Raw genomic sequence first — 19,936 nt, 5'->3', positions numbered from 1 at the left:
AGACACTAAATGGTATGTATGGAACTAACATTTGAAAATGTATATTATACATTAGTTCTAAATATCTAAGGTCTATAAAGAATAAATATTTATGAATCAAGCTACAATGAAGGAGTTAAGAGTAAGAGTTATTCTATAGGTATATTATCTTCTATGTTGTTTCCAAGCATGGAAGAAATTATAGTTATTACTAAGTGATGGAGACAAGGCTAGTATGAGTTGAGCTCGCTATGTTAGTCGATCATGTTGAAAATCCTATGATAGTCAAGCTTACAATTGTATAAGAACTGAGCATTTAATGTCAAATTTGAAGGGTTATATAGTTGACTTTTGACTTACTTGCATTCACCAGAGTTTGAAGAGCATGAACAACACAAAAGTGATTGGAAAAAGGAAATTCTATCATTTGCAAACTAGATCTAACTACTACTCGACACCATTCTATGGATTCAAGAGGTACTTAGCTTGTGTCAAGTTATGTTGTTTTTTTTATCACAACTCTACAAAATTAAAATGGTAGCTAGTTCTTTGTCTACTATTAGAAAAGAGAGGAAGAAAGTTTTCAATGTTTAGTTGATAAGTAATGATGTTAGGTATCCCCCATTATGAGCAATTCCTAATATTTCATACAAGGGAGATCTATCTAGTGCAATAGCAATGATATCATCAAATGTTCTCATGATTCAAGATGTGAGATGTTTCTATATTGGAAAGATTGGAGAGGTAGAGACATGGATATTAGAGATATCTATAGTAAGGTATGTGACAATGGGTTTTTGAAGGAAAATAATAAGATCGTTGAGAAAAAAGGGTTTACATGTACCCCATACTTTCCTCAAATGTTTAAAACAAAATGGATTTGGATTGTTCTAAGCCATATACATGACAACCAGATTTGGATTTCTAAGAGGGTTGTGCATAGAGTAATAGGATATCCTACCCATAACCAACCAAAGAACATGTAGAGTGATGCAAATTAGGTTACTAAGAAGAATATAGTTGTCGTGTAGAACAAGCAAGGGATGTCATTTGACACTATTTCAGATCCCATTGTTTCATTTGTAGTTAGAGTCATTGCCCTTAAGTTCTTTCAGTCAACCTGATTGAGTAGTGTTTCCTACATGGTAGTTGATTTAGATTACAAAATTGTAAAGAGAGATCATTCCTATGACCTTGCCAAGTTACAACTACAATAGTTATTAGAAAACTTGGAATCCATTAGGAAGGCCAAAAGTGCATCTTGCGAGTTTGGTTCTTTGATTGTTTGTATAGTTTTCTATGTGAAAAACACATTCCCCACTTTTGGTAAAGTTTCTTGGAAGATCAATAGGTTAGTTACACAGCAGATTATAGTATTCATTGAGAAACTTGGAGACAATTTTGAATCAGCTATGACTAGTTATTGTGAGGATTTCAAGAAATCCATAAAATAAATATTGAGGATTCTTGTATCATTAGTGGAACAAGATTACAATTATGTGTGGTTCCTAGTTGATGCTAGTTATACATATGTGCAAGCAGAAATACCTAGAGTCAAATGGTTAAAATCCTTCCCATATGAGATCACTATGGATGAAGTCTCACTATCAATCATATCTTTATTAGTAGAGGAATTTGACAAAGATGTAACATCCTTTGGAAACTATGATGAGGAAAAATCTAGAATAATAATAAATTTATAGGTTGCCACTATTATAAGAAAGAAAAAAAAAATAGTGAAGAAACTAAAAGAGGGGTTTGGTGAAGGTGATGAGGAAGTAGTAGAAGAAGATGATGATGAAGAAGAAGAAGAAGAAGATGAAGAAGAAGAAGCAAAAGGCCAAGCACAACTAGAACTTACACAAGGCCTAGAAGAAGCTGATAATGCTGATGCAAAAGTTGTGGAAAGAGAAGAAGTCAAGGAACCACCTAAGGTTTCTGAGAAAAAGAGGAAGGCAAAGGAATAGGTAGTGGAGAAGCATAAGAAGACTATGAAGTAGTCATAGTAAAATATTGATGTACCTTTAACTAGGTCAAGCACTAGGGCAGCCATTTCATAGGCTAAAGAAGTTACAAAGCCTAAAGGCAAAAGAGCAAGTGACATAGCAGAGCTTAGCCAACCTGCTTAAAAGACCTCTAAGAGATTAAGGAAGAAGTAAAAACCACAAGAGAATTTAGATAAGGAGAAGTCACATTCTATTGTCTTGATTCAATTCAAAGTCATAAGGCTCCACAATCCCTCTTCTAACATTGTTAACTTGTGTGAAAATATTAAAACTAATGTAGATTTGTTAGGTCTTACACATGTTGATTTTGATAAACTAGGGAGTGTTGATAAAAATAAGGTTGAAGGGTAATATAAGATATGATGGATACTTTCAAAATTACTCCACTAGAGATTGCCAACTCTTTACATAAAAGTCTTTATAACAGAGTTAAGAAAAAGTGGTGATTCAGTTTGACCTCCCAATATATAAGAATGAGGAAGAGAAAGATAAAAAGGTGAATCTAGTCAAGGAAGGTAATGTGGAGGGAAATAAAGGAATAGAAAAGAAGGAAATAGTTGAAGAAGAGTAGTAATATGTACATGATACACAGCTGTCGAGTGCTAGTCCCCCACATGATTACCAAGAGAGTCAATAGGACCTAGTGAACATTAAGGATATTCCTAATAAAATATCATAGAATGTCAATCCTTTGACTAAAGATGATTTGAAGAAAATTTTGCAAGAGTCTACCAATGTAAAAAAATTTATGTAGTAATCCAATATTGGTGAGAGTGGATGAGATTCAAAAGGTAGAAGTTGCATCTATTGGGGAGAAGCAACAAGATACATCAAATGTGCCCCCACCAACTACAAAGATAAATGAAAAGGAATCACAAAATCTACAAAGAGATCAAAGTGTAAATCTAGAATAGAAGGATGTTACAACTAAGACACCATCTATTATGCCAATTATTGTCATACATATGAAAGAGATAGAAGCACAATCTATAGATACATCAGTGGTTAGCCTAAATAGTTTAGGATTACCAACTATAGCGATTGTCGATAAGGATGGGGAAAAACAAAAGTTATTGGAAACAAGTCTTGAACCTATTCCACCATCATAGGGTGAAGTCCAAAAGGAAGGAGACAAGACTAAAGATTTGAAGATGAATACTAAACCTAAGGAGAAAATTTCAATATAGAATCTAGTTACATTTCCAATTTCTACATCTCCTATCAATCATCACACTCTATAGAGGCTAAGCACACATGGCACACTATTATAGATATCAAGGTTAAGTTCAATCACACTAATTAGTATTGAAGTTACATAATTTGAGGATGTAAGCTTAGATGAGGTGATTGAGCTACCAAAATTTGATTTGAACACAATCACAATTGAAGAAATGAGTATTCTTTAAGATGCTCTACAAAGGAAGAAGTAAGAAGAAATATTTAGGAGGGAGCATAAACCAAAGCAAGTTTTGCATGAAATCAAAGACATATTTTTTGATGCTTTGAGTCTCCCAAAAATGAAAGAAGATAATCCCATTATAGAGAAACTTGTCACCATTGTGGACAAGATAAAGGATGAAGACTTGGATTCTAATGTTAAATTATTAAAATGGTCAGAAACGAAATTTCATACAAAGGTTTTAGAAAAGATATCTAGTGCTATTGCACTAAGACAAGTTGATCTTGCAACCAAAATGGAAAGTGTGAAAAAGGTGTTAGAGAAATTTTTCTCTCTCCACACAAAGTTGTGCAATGTTGATCTATTTACTAAGGAAAATCAATAGGCTATTCTACAAGGAGATTTGCAACTCATAGGTGGTATATTAAAACTATCTCCTGGTAATAGTCAGATACATTTTTAAAGGTTATTGACAACTCAGAGCAAGCTTGCTAAGTTGCAAGAAAAAGATACCAATATCATATCTACTTTGACTAGTATCTAGTCCATGTTGACACCTCACATGGAAGGGTTACACAAAGAAGTAGCCTTTGTAGACATTTTGATGAAGAAAGATTCTCAATTTTCTACTTATGCAAGCTTAGTTGACCTAGCTGCTAATCTTGAAATACAGATTTATTCATTAGATATGGCATGTGATAACTAGAATGCACCATTGAAGATTATAATGGAGCCACACAAGTGATTCCTGGACAAACACACTATAACTATACAAACCAAATGACATAAGTGTCAAAAAGGGGGATATGAAATTTTGGATAAGTATTTTTGTGAAATTTTGAAGGAAATTTATCAAGACATAATATATGCTTAGCAAGATTAATTAATGAAGAAATAGAAATGAAGTATTTACTCAGGGGGAGTAATAAGGTATGGAAGCTAGATAGTAACTTTTCAAATTTTGAAATTTTGAAGTTTTGTATTGAAGCCAAGTAATGAAGAAACATTATCTGACTTATCCATTACATATGAATGTATATGCCATGACAAATTTTTTTTCCCACTCACGTCAAAGGGGGAGATTGTTAATCTCAGATTGGTTTTGGCAAAGTAGTGATAGAATACTTAGTCATTATTCAGCAAAGTAAAGTGCAGAGTGCATGTCAACTGATCAAAGCATGCCAAGCATAATTGTTCAAATAGCACATGTTGAGTAATATGATAGTTAGTCCCAAGCACTAGCAAGTGTTGAGCAGTCAATGTGTGCCAAGTAAATAGAGTATACTGAGCTATTCAGGAGTCAAGTATCAGTATTAAGAGCACAGTGAAGGTCAAGTATCAGAGCCTTTGGGTGCAAAGTGAACAGTTTATGTCATAGATGGCTTTAATGGCACAAACTTCTATGTAAACCATTTTTGGGCTGATATAATCATAATTTTTACTATAAGAGATAAGTATGGAGTCATATTATGAATCTCTATGTAATACATGCAAACAATCAAATTGAGGGAAGCATTAGGTGGCAATAAGGATCAACCACAATCATCGATTCCTACCTAGTCCATCACCATAGATGTTTATTTAAGAAAACTAAACCCTAAGAATTTTATGAATGTGCAAGTACATGAATGTTAAGAGTTTAAAGGGAATTCATGGTGGTGTAGATTGCTATGATAGAGTTACGCATTGCAGAATTAGTTTGAGAAGAACACAGTAAAGAAGTGAAAGGAGAGAGAAGACATATCTGATCAAGAGGATCAAGGTTTAATTTATGAGGAGATCTAACATCAACCAACAAGGTGCTAACTAAAGGATCATGGTTTCGAATCATTCTGATAGGTGATACAAATAAAATATCTTAATCGAGTAGTCTTAACAGGCCATTTAAAATCTCTCAATTGAGTGCTTACATTATTGTAAGCTTAAATCCTCTAACAAGGTGATACCAAATAGTCTTTGTAAGCCTTTAATAGGGAAGGCATTTCATAGGGTAGATCATAGATTATTATCAAATACATTATAACCATAATTGGCCACACGTTTCAACTATAGTAGTCAAGATTTGTGGGTGTCATCCCCACCCCAGATTTACCTTCTTGTTGGAGGGTTTCTAGGTAACCCAATTTATTATGTTATGTGTTATTTGCTTTAGGTTATGGATGTGATGCATGTTAATTTATTTCAGTTTATATATTAGATGGATGTTGGTGATATATTTTATAGGAAAAAGTTTTAAGTGTTGATTCACACCCCCCCCCAAAGGAGCTTACTTTCCCAATGGCATTTCCAATAAGTAGAACCATTTAGAGAGTCAATTTGTATGTAATTAGATTTATTTTTTAAAAAAAATTAGCATGAGTTTGCATTAGAAGATCTCTCACTCCTAACACAAATGGAGGAAAGGATTTCTTTTAAACACATGGATACAATATGTACTCTAGGCCGTTATTTTAATGCAATAATAAACGCTATTGGTGATCTCATCCTAAGTGTCATAAATCTTGCTAGAGTGTGTTATTTTTGTGAATGCATGTTCATGAATAATAATGGAGCTAATGGTTTTATTGCATTGTTATAACTTTGTGATCTTTTAATTCTAGTGTTTGCCTTATGTTAATGAATTCTGATGTTGTGACAAATTGGAGAAACGATCACTTTGTTCTTGCATAGTGTTTTGTCTTGTGTGAGCACACTTTCCATGGCCTCGTGATTTGATGAAACATAAAATGTTTTGTATTTATTATTGAATTTCCCATTGATGATTGCATTAGTGGATTTGTGGAAGCACTACTTATGATTTCACTGGTTTCCTATCATATCCTTTTGATAATTTAATTCACAGGCATGTTTTTACTTTGATTTATGTCCATTAGGATTTTCCCTTTCATTAATTTTCTTAAACTCTCTTGTTACTCTATCTTCTTCTTCTTTTTTCAAACACTTGGCTAAAATAGGAATTCATATAGTTGCATTGATTAGAAATTGCATTCATCATAAAATAGAAAATACAAAAATATATCTTTCTTTGTGGTTACTGATGAGCCTCTAAAAGGCCACTATTTTCAGAACTTTTTATCTTGTTTTTTAACAATTATCTTGCAAGAAATAGTTTAAGACTTTATGGTTTAAGAAAAAGAACTTATGTTTTATGAATATACTATCTATATGTTAAGTCATGAAGATTGAAATATAGACTAATCAGTTTTGCTGAGTTTACTTGAATATATGGTTTTTTATGGTTTTATTAAGGATATTACATGACAATAAAATATTTTGTCATCCATGCTTTGTTGGGTAGGTTCCTTCTTGTAGCTGTAGGATTTGCAAGAGTGATAATTTGAACATTATACCTTTTCTAACATTGATGATGAAATCAATGCATGTATGTAGAAGTTATTGTGTTTAATGTTTTTTAGGTGTTTGTTGCCACACATATTGAAGATATCATTCAAGTGCTAAGTCAAAGTTTACTAGATGATTGATGAACCACCGCATAAGCAAATCATGGTGCAAATGCTATTATGGTAGCGCATGAAGATAACTTCCTCAACCTACTATATTCCTAGGAGAGTTAAGATGTAGTTAATAGTGTTTTTGTTGTAGACTTTATAATATATAATTGATCCTCATTGATGGAGTGATCGTAGGATTAGAAAGTTGCTCAAGTTTTCCTTTAAACAATTTCCATTGTAACCTTAAAAAAGGATGATTGATTTTGGATTTTGACCAGAAGGAAATAGAGTAGAATCTTGTTTTCAGATGTAATTTCTTATTATGAATGAATAGAATACAAAGTTCAAGTTTCCACCTTCAAAATTGATTTTTTTCTATTCACTCATCCAAGGGGGCCCGCTTAGTGAGTGAACTATTTTGTTAGAATAGATTTCCTTTCTTAGTTTGTTTCCTTGCAAAGTAAACTTCTATTCTTCCTATAGCCAATTATAACAAAATCATTGAACTGTTCCTATAGCATAGGTGTTTAAATAGATTAACTATTTGCAGCATTACTCTAAGCTTTAAGGAAAATGTTGTTTCAGTTTCTAGCTCTGTTTCCTTCAACATTTCTTTCCTATTATAGTTGTAATGACTTAAAATGGAATTAGAGCATATACTTTGTAGCCACCCTCTCAAGCTTATGCTCCCGAGTTGAAAAATAAAATGAAGTTAGTATGTTATTCTTAGGGAAATACATAGTTATATCTAGTCATGGAGTCAATGTAGAAGGATGTCCAATCCTTTATTACTAAGGTATTTCCCTAACTGTTCATTTTTGGCCTTGTTGTCAGGGAAGGTCTCAATCTAATTCAACCCTGAATTCATTATGTCAAATTAGATTTTTCATTATCTGGCATGCATAGAAGAAGAGACCTGTTTGGGAGATTTCTTCCTCATAATATTTAGGAAGACATTTTTAATCCTGAACCTGAAGAACCACATAGTGAGAATGAAGGACCTTTTGAAAATCCATTCATTGCTACTCAAGAATGAATATCCTCATCCTCTAATGAATCCTTGCATCTAAATGATCTTTTTTTTGAACCTAAATACCAAGATGATCCACTTGTTCTTGTCATATATCAAGCACCATTAGTAGTACCTCCTCTAGGAATGGCTCAACCTCAACCAACATTTCCATTTCCTATCCCTCCTCAGCAAGGTAACCAAAATTTGAAAAATATACCTATTGTTGTACTTCCCAAGTTTTATGACATGATCAATGAGGACCCTAAAACCTTGCTCTTTGAGTTTGACATACTTTGTAGAAGCTATGACTATACAACTTATGCCGACAAATTGAAGTTATTTCCTTCCAGCCTTAAAGAAGTTTCTCTAAGATGGTTCATGGGGTTGGGTGCTAATGCTATAGAAAATTGGCCTGCAATGAGCAATTTTTTTCTCACAAAGTATAAGGAATACTACAAGGGTTAGGAATTAAAGGGGGATGAAATTTTCAAAATGTCCCAAAAGGATGATGAAACATTGGAAGAATATGTTTCCTAGTTTATGTTCAACATCAATTGAATGAGGAGTCAAAGAAACATCTTTTTTCTGATATATGTAAATAAAGGAATCATTGAAGCTCTAAACCTTATGGCAAGAAAGGACATTACTCAAAAGACTTGGACTAAGATACAGAGCATATGCCTAAATTATTCTAGATCTACTCTAAAGTAAGGTTGGGGACTTAGAGACCTACCACATAAGTCCAATAGTAGTTCAAGAGTATTCAAGATGGATTTATCTAATTTGTTATCAAACATCAAGCAAGACATCATTAATGATGTAGCCACTCAGCTGGACACCATGCAAGCCCAAAGAAAGAAAGATGAAGTTGATGCCATGTTGACTGAATATTGTCCACATTGTAGAGAAAATAAAAAGCATTGTAGGAGTAAGTTTGTTACAAGTATCGAGACAACCAATGCCAACCGAGTTCAAAGCCATTGATGAAAATAGAGAGGTACTCTATATCACTCAAAGAAGGCCATGGCCTCAAAGACAAGGTATGCCATAATATACTCTTCAAATTTATCATTATAATAATCAGTGGAAAAAAATTTCAAAATACTAGTTTTAGTCGAAATCATAGTTGGCAACAACCCCAACAAGGTTGGTAGCAACCTCAGCAAGGTTGGCAACAATCCCAGTAGGGCTGGCAGCAACCTCAATAGGGTTGGCAGCAACCCTAGGTCCCCAAGCTAGTCAACCAACCATATTATCACCAACTTAGTAACAAGCTCTAATGCCTCCTCCTATAGCTACTAATACTCCTAAGAAGACCCAACTACCATCAACCTAACCCAAAACCAAAACAATGCTAAACAATAGCCTCAATAGCAAACCTATGCCATATCATTGAATGATATTCACTTAAGATCAAGCACCACTCTTCCTGCACCCCAAAAACCTATAATAACTAAAATTTAGAATCCTCCAATTGAGCATACAAAGGAATCAAATTAGCATACCTCTCTTGTAGCCAAAAAAACCTCCATTTCCCCATAGGTTGATAGAACAAGGCCAGCCCAAGGAGAACCATGTAGTCATTGATTTGCTTAATCAGCTAAAATAGATGATAGTAAAAATACTATTTCTGGATGTTATTAAGGAAGTCCCTACCTATATTAAAGCTATTAAGGAAGCATGTAGTAAGCAACCAAGAAGGAAGAGGAAAGATCCAAAAACCATTCATGTCCTAGGATAGTTGTCTAAATGCTAGAGAAATTAGTTGTAACCAAATACTCTGACCCTGGAAGTCCTATAGTTATAATTACTATTCATGGCATCCAAGTTCAAAATGCTTTGATTGACCTAGGAGCATCCATTAATGTCATGATAAAGGAGGTATTGTCTCAATTTCATATTGTTCGCCTTAAGAGACACCCACCATCCTTCAACTTATTGATAGCTCTACCATTAAACTAGATGGGATGATAGAAGATATTCTAGTCACCCTAAATTCCTTGGAGTATCCAGATGATTTTGTTTTTCTCTCCCCAAAATCTAGTATGGGAGGATATCCTTTAATCTTAGGGAGGCCATGGTTAGCCACTAAAGATGCTTATATTGCTTGTCAATCTGAGAAGATGACAATATCCAATGGAGTTCATACCAAGAACCTAATTGTAGACTCCTCTACTCAACTATTGTTACTAGATGACCAAGTAGTTTGGCCAAACTAGGGTGATGATGATAGGAAGAGAATCATTTATAGATGCTCGAGAAGAAGATGGAATCATTTCACCCATTATTTTGAATGAATATGGAACATAATCTCCAAAGTGTCCTCAAGTTGAATGTATCCTAGAAAATATTGTGCCATCTTTGATTTCACTATATCATTTAGAAGCCTCACAATTTCTCCATTCATTATTACCTCATGAGATCGATTCTTCTCCCATTTCTCAATTATTCATGGTAGATAAGGTTATTAAGATTGAAATTGGTCAAGGTAAGGAACTGAATGTAAACAATGCCTTATCACACTCCCAACAAGAAGCTATGTTGTAGTTTTTTATAGGAGAATCAATGTGCATTTTCTTGGGATTACATGGACATGAAAGGATTAGATGCTATGCTCTACACTCACAAGATTTATATCAGCCCTAACTTCAAACCTGTTAGATAGCCTCAAAGGAGAGTTAATATAGTCTTAAAAGATATTGTTAAGAGTGAATTGTAGAAACTATTAAGTGTTGGTTTTATATACCCCATCTCTAATAGTCAATGGGTTTCACCCTTGGTCATAATACCCAAGAAGGGAGGAAAATGGTAATTTTTTGTAGACTATATGGGACTTAATTCAGCCACTAAGAAGGACCATTTTCCATTACCATTTATAGACCAAGTCCTTAACAACTTAGCTGTTAAAAAGTATTTTTCTTTTCTAGATGGTTTCAGTAGTTACAATCAAATTCAAATAGCCCTAGAGGATCAAGAGAAAGCAACTTTTACCTATCCATGGGGAATTTTTTTCTATTCAATATTACCTTTTGGCTTGTGTAATGCCTAGCCACATTTCAATGAGTTGTCATCAGTATTTTTTAGATATTTCTATAGACTGTATGGAGATCTATATGGATGATTTCACTATTTATGGTGTTGCTTTTGAAGAAACAAAAGCAAATTTGGAAATAATACTTAAAAGATGTCAAGACTATAACCTATCTTTAAATAGTGAGAAATGTTTTATGATGATGGAGGAAGGAGTATTCCTAGGCCATTTCATTTCATCAAAGGGCATCCAAGTAGATCTAGAAAAGATTGAAGTTATCAGTACCCTGCCAACACCAGAAAAGTAGAAGGATGTATGAAGTTTTTTGGGACATGCTGAATATTACAGAAGATTTGTTAAAAAAATTAGTCAACTTGTAGAACCTCTCTACAACCTACTCAGAAAGTATTCTGAATTTGTTCAGGATTCTAACGTGTAGAATCATTCCTATAGCTTAAGGAAGTTCTTACGACAATGCCTATTTTGAGAGGACCCAATTGGGGCTTATCTTTTCACAGTCATATGGATGCCTTGGACTAGGCTATTGATCTTGTGTTGGGACAAAAAGAAAACTCTGTTGAACATGCTATTTATTTGATCAATAAGAATTTTCAAGGTGAAAATTTTAATTAAAGGAGTTACTTTTAGTCATTTATGCTCTCAATAAATTTAGGCATTATATTAATAGATATGAGATATTTTTCCATACTAACCATTCTACTATAAAATATTTGGTGAACAAACCTGCAATTTTAGGGAGATTGGCTTGATGGTTATTCCTCATGCAAGAATTTGACATCACCATAGTTGACAAACCTAGTAAGGCCAATGTGGTAGCCAACATTCTCTCTGAGTTGCATCTCCATGATGATCCTACAACCTTTGATGATCATTTTCCAGATGGGCACCTTTTTCTATTGGTTGCACAAAACCCTTGGTATGCAAATATTGCTAACTACCTCACCACAGGAAAAATGACAGTATAGTTCTTTACTCAAGCTAGAAAGCTACTAGTAAGAAGAGCTTTATTTATTCATGGATTGTTGGATTTATGTTATATACTAGTCCCAATCAAATCCTACATAGGTGTCTAAGAGAAGATGAAACATATGATGTCTTGAAGGCCTATCATGATGAGCCCTATGAAGGTCACTTTGCAGCCAAAATAACAACCTTCGAAATCTTAACAACTGGATATTCTTGGCCAAGCCTGTACAAGGATGTAGCCAAATATACAAAGAAATGTGAGAAGTGTAAATGAATGGGAAGACCCACTAAGTTTTATGAAATATCCCTGTAGCCTCAAGTAGTTGTTACACCCTTTGACAAATACAAAATTAACTCTGTATGACCTATTGAGCCTACTTCACAAGAAAAATCCTACATTTTGGTGTGTACTGAATATGTCACCAAATGGGTGGAAGCTAAATCTATGAAACATCCAAGGGATATCAACATGGAAATTTTTTTATATGAATCCATTTTTACATGGTTTGGTGTTCCTAGGAAATTGATATCTAATCAAGGGAGTCAGTTTATATCAAATTTAATAACTGCTCTTATGAAGGAGTATACTATTAGGCATGGAAAATCATACCTTATCATCCTCAAGCTAATTGTGAAGTTGAAATTACTAATAGAGATCTAGAATCTATTCTCACCAAGACTATAGCACTTCATAGGAACGATTGGGTAACATGTCTTTCTAAATCTCTCTAGTCTTATAGAACAACCTATAAATCCACAACTAGTTTTACTCTATTTGAGCTTGTTTATGGCAAGTCAATTGTAATGCCTATTGAATTCAAATATAAAACATTGAAGACTACCTTGGAGCTAGTTCTAGAACTCAATATTTCCCAATAGGACAAAATCTTGAGTTTAATCAATCTTCATGAATGGAGGAAAACTGCATTGAACAATACTAAGCTCATTCAACACCAAAGGAAATAGTGGCATGATAAGTTTATCAAATACAAAATGTTTGTTTTAGGTGATTGGGTACTTCTTTATGACTCAAGATACTAGCATAATCCAAGAAACTTCTAAACATGCTAGTTAGGACCCTATGAGATTATTGTCATATTTTCAAACAGTGTGGTTCACCTATCTTCCATTGATCCCATTCGCTTCAAACTACATGTAAATGGGCACTGCCTCAAGCTTTACCATAAACCAGCCACTCATGAAGAGTTCCTATAGCAATTTAGTACAATGAGGATATCATCATTGTTATAGCCAATAAGTCTAGGTCTTCTACCTTGACTCCTACTAGTTCTTGACACCAATCAAAAAAGTTATAATAAACACTTCTTTTTGAAGTAATTTCTTCACATCCATTCCACTTCCACTTTTCTCTCATCCATCTTACCATTCCATCCCATCATTCTATCAATTCTGATGATCATTTCAGAATATCTTTCTTGCAGCAGTTGCCAGGTACCTTCCACATAACTCTATATGCATTTGATTTTATTCATGCTTTGTTATGATTTGGTATTATTTATATTTATTCCCTCTTTCTTATCATTGGCCTGGTGGGACCCATGCCTTCATTTTTTTGGAGGGGGGAATATTTAAATGGATTTTGGCTTGTCTTTTTAAAAGCATTTTTCAAAAATCACATGTACCTTCAAAGTACAATGAGATGACTGGAAATAATTGCATATGTAATATCACATGTTGGTGACTTGTCCTCCTGTGATTGTGTCATTATGCAATTAAGGACATTAAAAGTGGTAATTTAACTTTTAATGATGATTTGAAATGTGTTCGGGTCATGAACCTATACACATGCAAAAATCATGAAATTTGATGCAAAAGAATATTATGTGATACTGTGCATTTAACTTCTCAAGTAAACACCATTTTTATAAAAAAAACTAGAGCTAGTATTCTAAGCCTTGGTTTGCTAAGCTTTGAATATCAAAGTTTTCCTACAATTTATTTGTGATTGACCATGGATGGAGATATATAGAGGAATGAACCTATTGATCATTGAGTTCTTTTGGGAGATGCAACTAGCTATGAAATTTTTTAGAGAAGGAGACGGCTAGATTATTGCCTTAGGTTGAACATATTTAATGAAGAAGTAGCTCTCCAATTTATGACCACCTTAAGATATGGAGTTGCAGTGCTTAAAGGTTTGATATTTGAGTTCTTAGAGTAGATGATAGCCAAGGTCACTAGGTTGCACCAAGAGGGCAAAAGTTGGGAGAAAGAGTTTGACTTGAGGAAGGCTATAGCACAATTTTCCATACAATAGGACCCACCATTGGATGTTGATAAGAAACAAGGAACTTCAAGGCTATCCTTCCCAGTGGAGTTTATTCAGTCTACTACATTTATCATTCAATATTTCACATGTGAGGGGGTTTACAAATATCTACATGCCTTGCATTTCAAGCTATTGGCTCACTTATGGCATGATTACAGACAAGTAAACATTCCTAACTTCCTGGTTAACATTATTAAGAAGCAAGCTTCCCTAGTACAGTAAGGAAGTCATCAATTAGTATCTCATCATTGTGTGAACAAATTAATTGTAGAAAGAGAATTAGATAAGTAAGAAATTGGGTCATGGGAGGAATTCTTGTAGCTAAAAGAAGTGGAACCTAGGTTGGTTGGCCTAGAGGCCAGGGTGTAGGATGTACAGAAAGAACATCCACACGATTATGTTAAATTGTCCCTAAAGCTAAAAATGCTCTTGAAGCCTCTCCCTCTAGTCTTAAACCAACTAAGAAATGGATTTACAAGGCTGAACCTCCATTGTTAGAAGGAAGAAAAACAAAGAGGTAGAAATTACTAGTGCTCCTAAAGCCCCATCATCTATTAAAACTAGGTCTTCCACTAAGAAGGATGAAGGTAAAATTTTAGAACCTAAAGAAAAAAGGCTAGAACAATTAGATGAGGAGAGTAATCCTAATGAATGCTTGCATTCTCAAGATGACAAAGACCTAGAAAAACCTCCTAAAGCACACATGGTAGAAACACCTATAAGTAGGTAGAAACAAAATAGTTCCCCATGCCCGTCAACACCACCCATGAGGCAAAGTACAAGACTCTCTAAGAGTAGGGTTTTGGAGGCCTCTATTCCCATAATTACCACTGACGTGTCTAAAAGAGAAAAGAAGTTCTCCTTGGGGGGAAAATTGCCACAAACTAAAGCCACTAAAAATGAGAGTGAAACTTAGAATCTATTGTCTGAAGAATAGCATAGTATTAATTATGTGCTTATCGATAGCCATAAGGAATCTAATGAGATTGAAATTTCTAAGAAATTTGAAGAAAATCCTGCTATGTAAGACATTAGAGAAAATTTTGCAAAACTCCCTTTAGAGAATTTAGACCTGATATTGTTAAAGAAGTATTGGAAAAACTAGATCAAGAAGGGTTGGATAAATTAGCTACAGTAGCCATAGAATCCAATAAGGAGGAAAAAGAGGAAATAGTTGTTGTCACAAGAAAAGTGGCTGCTCCACACTACAGAATACCAACAAAACTCATCAACTAGTGCCTGAGTGGATAGATCTCTTTCATCATGAGCCATTGCCACCACCTGATTTATCTACACCTTTTTTTACTGGAATTAATTTGTTTCAACAACTATTATGCAAAAGATCTCAATGGAACTTGGAGAGAAGGAAATTAAAGCCTATTATTAATGAGTACAACTACTAGTTGAAATAAAGTTCATATTAGAATGAAGTTTCGAAGAGAAGAATCGAGCAAATTACAAGATTGATTCCTGAGTTAATGGAATGTAGGTTGTCATAGCTAGTATATGATTTGTTTCTTAAAGAACAATTTCCAAATTACAAGTTAACTAGAACTATAGAAGGTCTTTCTCTACCCAACATGAATTTATTGTGTGAATTGTATCTACATAATTTGGTTGTGCCTGATGACACTGAATGGAACCTAGTCCTATATGTAGGTCATGGTTGTAAAATAAAACAAGTAGAGAACATCAAGCCTCACCCTATAGGGAAAGTGAGATGAAAACACCCTTGTTGATGAGACTAGAAATCCAACATTCTAGATGAACATATCTAGATTGAATTTCTATTTTGGGAAATCTTGCAGGGCTTGGTAAGGTAAGTATAGTTAGAGAGTGGGCTTTTACAAATTAGGAACAACATTTATCTCAAAATATTGAAATAGTAATTATTACCTCAAGATAGTGATGGGTTAGAATGCCACATGATTTAAAATAAGAGAACCCCAATCTCCACAAAATATGACTATTGCTACAATAAGGATTCCTTGGTATATCGACTTAGGGAGAAATCAATGAAAAGATTAGTTACCATTAAGGTATCAACCCCTAATTCTCCTATAGCCACTACTAGCAGTAAATGATAATGTAGAATATCATGACATGATTGCTAAAGTTTGGCATTGGAAGAGGCTCAAGTCAAATCATGGTTATTTTGACTATGTGAGGAATGAGCTAGGTGAAAGGACACCTAGTGACTGGAGAGTGCAAGTCAAGATCTTGAACTTCATGATTTTGAGGAGCGAGCAATAGTTTAGTTGGGGGTGAATGTTGAGTCTCTAAAAGACCATTATTTTGAGAACTTTTTATCTTGTTTTATAATAATTATCTTGCAAGAAATAGTTTAACACTCTATGGTTTAAGAAAAAGAACTCATGCTTTATGAATATAATATCTATATATTAAGACATGAAGATTAAAGTATAGATTGATAAGTTATGTTTTGTTTTCTTGAATATATGGTTTTTTATGGTTTAATGAAGGATATTACATGCTAATAAAATATTTCCTCATCCATTTTATGTTAAGTAGGTTCCTTCCTATAGTCATAGGATTTGCAAGAGTGATAATTTGAACATTATACCTTTTCTAACATTGATAAGGAAATGAATGCATGTATGTGGAAGTTGTTATGTTTAATGCTTTATAGGTGTTTGTTGTCATGCATATTGAAGATAACATTCTAGCATTGAGTCAAAGCCAACCAGATGATTGATGAACCACCACATAAGTAGATCATGGTGCAAATTTTTTTATGGTAGCACATGAAGATAGCTTCCTCAACCTGCTATATTCCTAGGCAAGTGAAGACATAGCTAATAGTGTTTCTATTATAGACTTTATAATCTATAATCGATCCTAATTGATGGAGTGATCATAGGAGTAGGAAGTTGTTGAAGTTTTCCTTTAAATAATTTCCATTGAGACCTTGAAAAGGGATGATTGATTTTGGGTTTTGATCTTTTCCTAGTTTTGACCAGAAGGAAATAGAGTAGAATCTTGTTTTCAAATGTAATTTCTTATTATGAATGAATAGAATATAGAGTTCAAATTTCCACCTTCAGAATTGATTATTTTCCATTCACTCATCCAAGGGGGCCCACTTGGTGAGTAAAATACTTTGCTAGAATAGATTTCCTTTATTAGTTTGTTTCCTTGCAAAGTAAACTTATATTATTCCTACAACCATTGATAACAAAATCATTGAATTGTTCCTATAACATAGGTGTTTAAATAGATTTATTATTTGCCACATTACTCTAAGCTTTGAGGAAAATGTTGTTTTAGTTCTTAGCTAAGTTTCCTTTAGTATTTTTTTCTTGTTGTATTTGTAATGACTTAAAGATGAATCAAAGCATATACTTTGTAGCCACTCTCTCAAGCTTACACTCTTAGGTTGATGAATAAAATAAAGTTAATGTTTTATTCTTAGGAAAATACATGGTTCTATCTAATTATGGAGTCAATGTAGAAGGATGTCCAGTCCTTTATTACTAAGGTATTTAGTTGATTGACTAGAAGGATCATCAATTGAGGTATTTAGCTAATGTCCAATCCTTTATTACTAATGTTTTATTCTTAGGAAAATACATGGTTTTATTCTTAGCTATGCAGATTGGTGGGTACCAACAAAGGCCTCATTGTGAACATTCACTTTATCTTCAATTGAGTTACCCAGGAGATTGAAAAATAGCCATATGGAACCTTGGAGTTGGTCATTGATCAACTTTTCAAGGGAGAGATTTGAATGTATTTATGTTGTTAAGCAACATGCAAAATGACAGCTCAATAGTACTAATAATGTGATTGTTGAGGAGATGGTTCAAGAAATTGTTTTGAAGAGAGTGAGATATCCATGTCCTTATAGGATCATTTCATTGCAAGATGAACATGCTTTGGAAGTGAAGGAGCAATTTCCTGTTAATTTTAAGATTGGATAGTATATGGATCACGTTTTATGTCATATTGTGGACATGTTTATCTAGAATATATTATTTGGTAGAGCTTGGTAGTATGATTGAAAAGTAGTGCATGATTTTGTAAAGATTTATTTACTGTTAAGAAGAGTGGTAGGAAGCATTCTCTTATTCCTTTGTAGAATACAAAATTTGGTAAGAGGAACTTGAGCTTTGGTAGCTAAGTTGAGTTGAAGAATTCTCAAAGGGTTAGAGATTAGCATGGAAAATAGACCTATTCTACTACTAATATAGTTGTGAAGATGAAAGATCTTGGAGAATATTTGCAGAAGTAGAACAAAGGCAAGACTATGCAAGTTAATGGCTTGGAGGACATGTATGTGAAGAACTAGTTTAGGGTTTGTGTACTAAATCTTGAAAGATGTTCTTCTAGATACTGAGAACATATTTTCTTTACACCTGGGGTTTCTAATGTTGGAGCATCCTAGGGTAGTCCATAATCTTGTATGCAGGAGTATTGAGCTTAGTTTTGTGGAGTTATGGTTTGCACAGTTGGGGATATATTTGAGACATATTAGGGAACCATGTACTAAGTGCACATGAATGATAGGGAGATATTTCCATGTGAACTCTACTCTCTTGAGTACTCCCACAAGGTCCTTATCTTGACCTTTCAAGGATTATTTCTAACACTCTACACTTGAGGAACTCTCACTCCAACTCATCTTTTCTTAAAGATCTCTCTACCAAGTAGATACTCCAACTTATTCACTCTCCTCATTAGGACTCAAGTCACTAAGTCCCACACTCAACACACCATGGCCATGCTTCTCATAAATTTGGTTAGGAAGGATTTAAAATTGCACATTCAATGAGGTTTGATTTTAATTTTTTCCTACCTTTTATGGTTTCCTTACTGAGCTTTTGAAACCCTTGGAAATAGAGCTAGTAGACTTCTACATCTAATTAGGCCTCCTGATTGAGTTTTTGAGCAATATCTATGAAAATTTCCAAAAAAGGTCCCAAACCAATCACCATTTTGTATACTCTTTTCAAAGGACTCAAATATTTACAAGGTTTTAGGGTCCTAATCTATCTATACAACTCCTTCCTAGAAATAGGCCTAAATTTAAGGGTTGAAAACTTGTTTGTGTTGTACTGGGCTCAAGGGTCCCAAACACTACAAAAATGGGATCACTATATCATATCCACTTGTAAAAAAGTTCTCTACACATCTCTTTACACTTCTATGAACTTTTATTGATCCTATTAATCCATTAAGTCTTCCATCCTTGGTCTATAATTTGCAAGACTCCTAGCCAAGTACACCTTGTCTTACATAAGGCTTGGTGTTTAAAATAGAAAACTTGAAAATTATGACTCCAAACTCTAGATGTAAAAAGTAAATATAGTTCCCTAGTATATTCCAATAGGTCATCCAGTTCCCACCATTGGAATTCATCTAGGGCCATTTCAAGTCTTCTAGCTCTGTATTAACCAATTAATTATTCATAGAGGGAAAAAAATGATTACACCTATCAAAAAAAATCTAAACATAAAAATTCATACCAAGAAAGTGAATTCAACAACCTAAATTACCATGCAATAAATATCCTCAAGTCAATCCATTTAATTATAGATGCTTGAGTTGCAAGAGATTGTAATAATATTTACAGGAAAACCAATCAAGTTTATTAAGAATTTTTTTTCATATACAACACTCCAACCTCACTTTATGATCTAGAATGGTCTTAAATAACCCTATTTCACATGCCTTACCTATAATAACTAGCTCTCAACCACTTTTTGTCTTCTTTGCGCAACCATTTCAATGTTGTCATTGACAACTTTTGTATATTTTTT

The sequence above is a fragment of the Cupressus sempervirens genome, chromosome 3, assembly GCF_028749045.1.
Source record: "Cupressus sempervirens isolate cs-2001-9-10 chromosome 3, ASM2874904v1, whole genome shotgun sequence".
In the NCBI taxonomy this organism is placed as follows: Eukaryota; Viridiplantae; Streptophyta; class Pinopsida; order Cupressales; family Cupressaceae; genus Cupressus; species Cupressus sempervirens.
The sequence above is the reverse complement of the archived record's forward strand: the minus strand, read 5'-3'. Positions refer to the sequence as shown.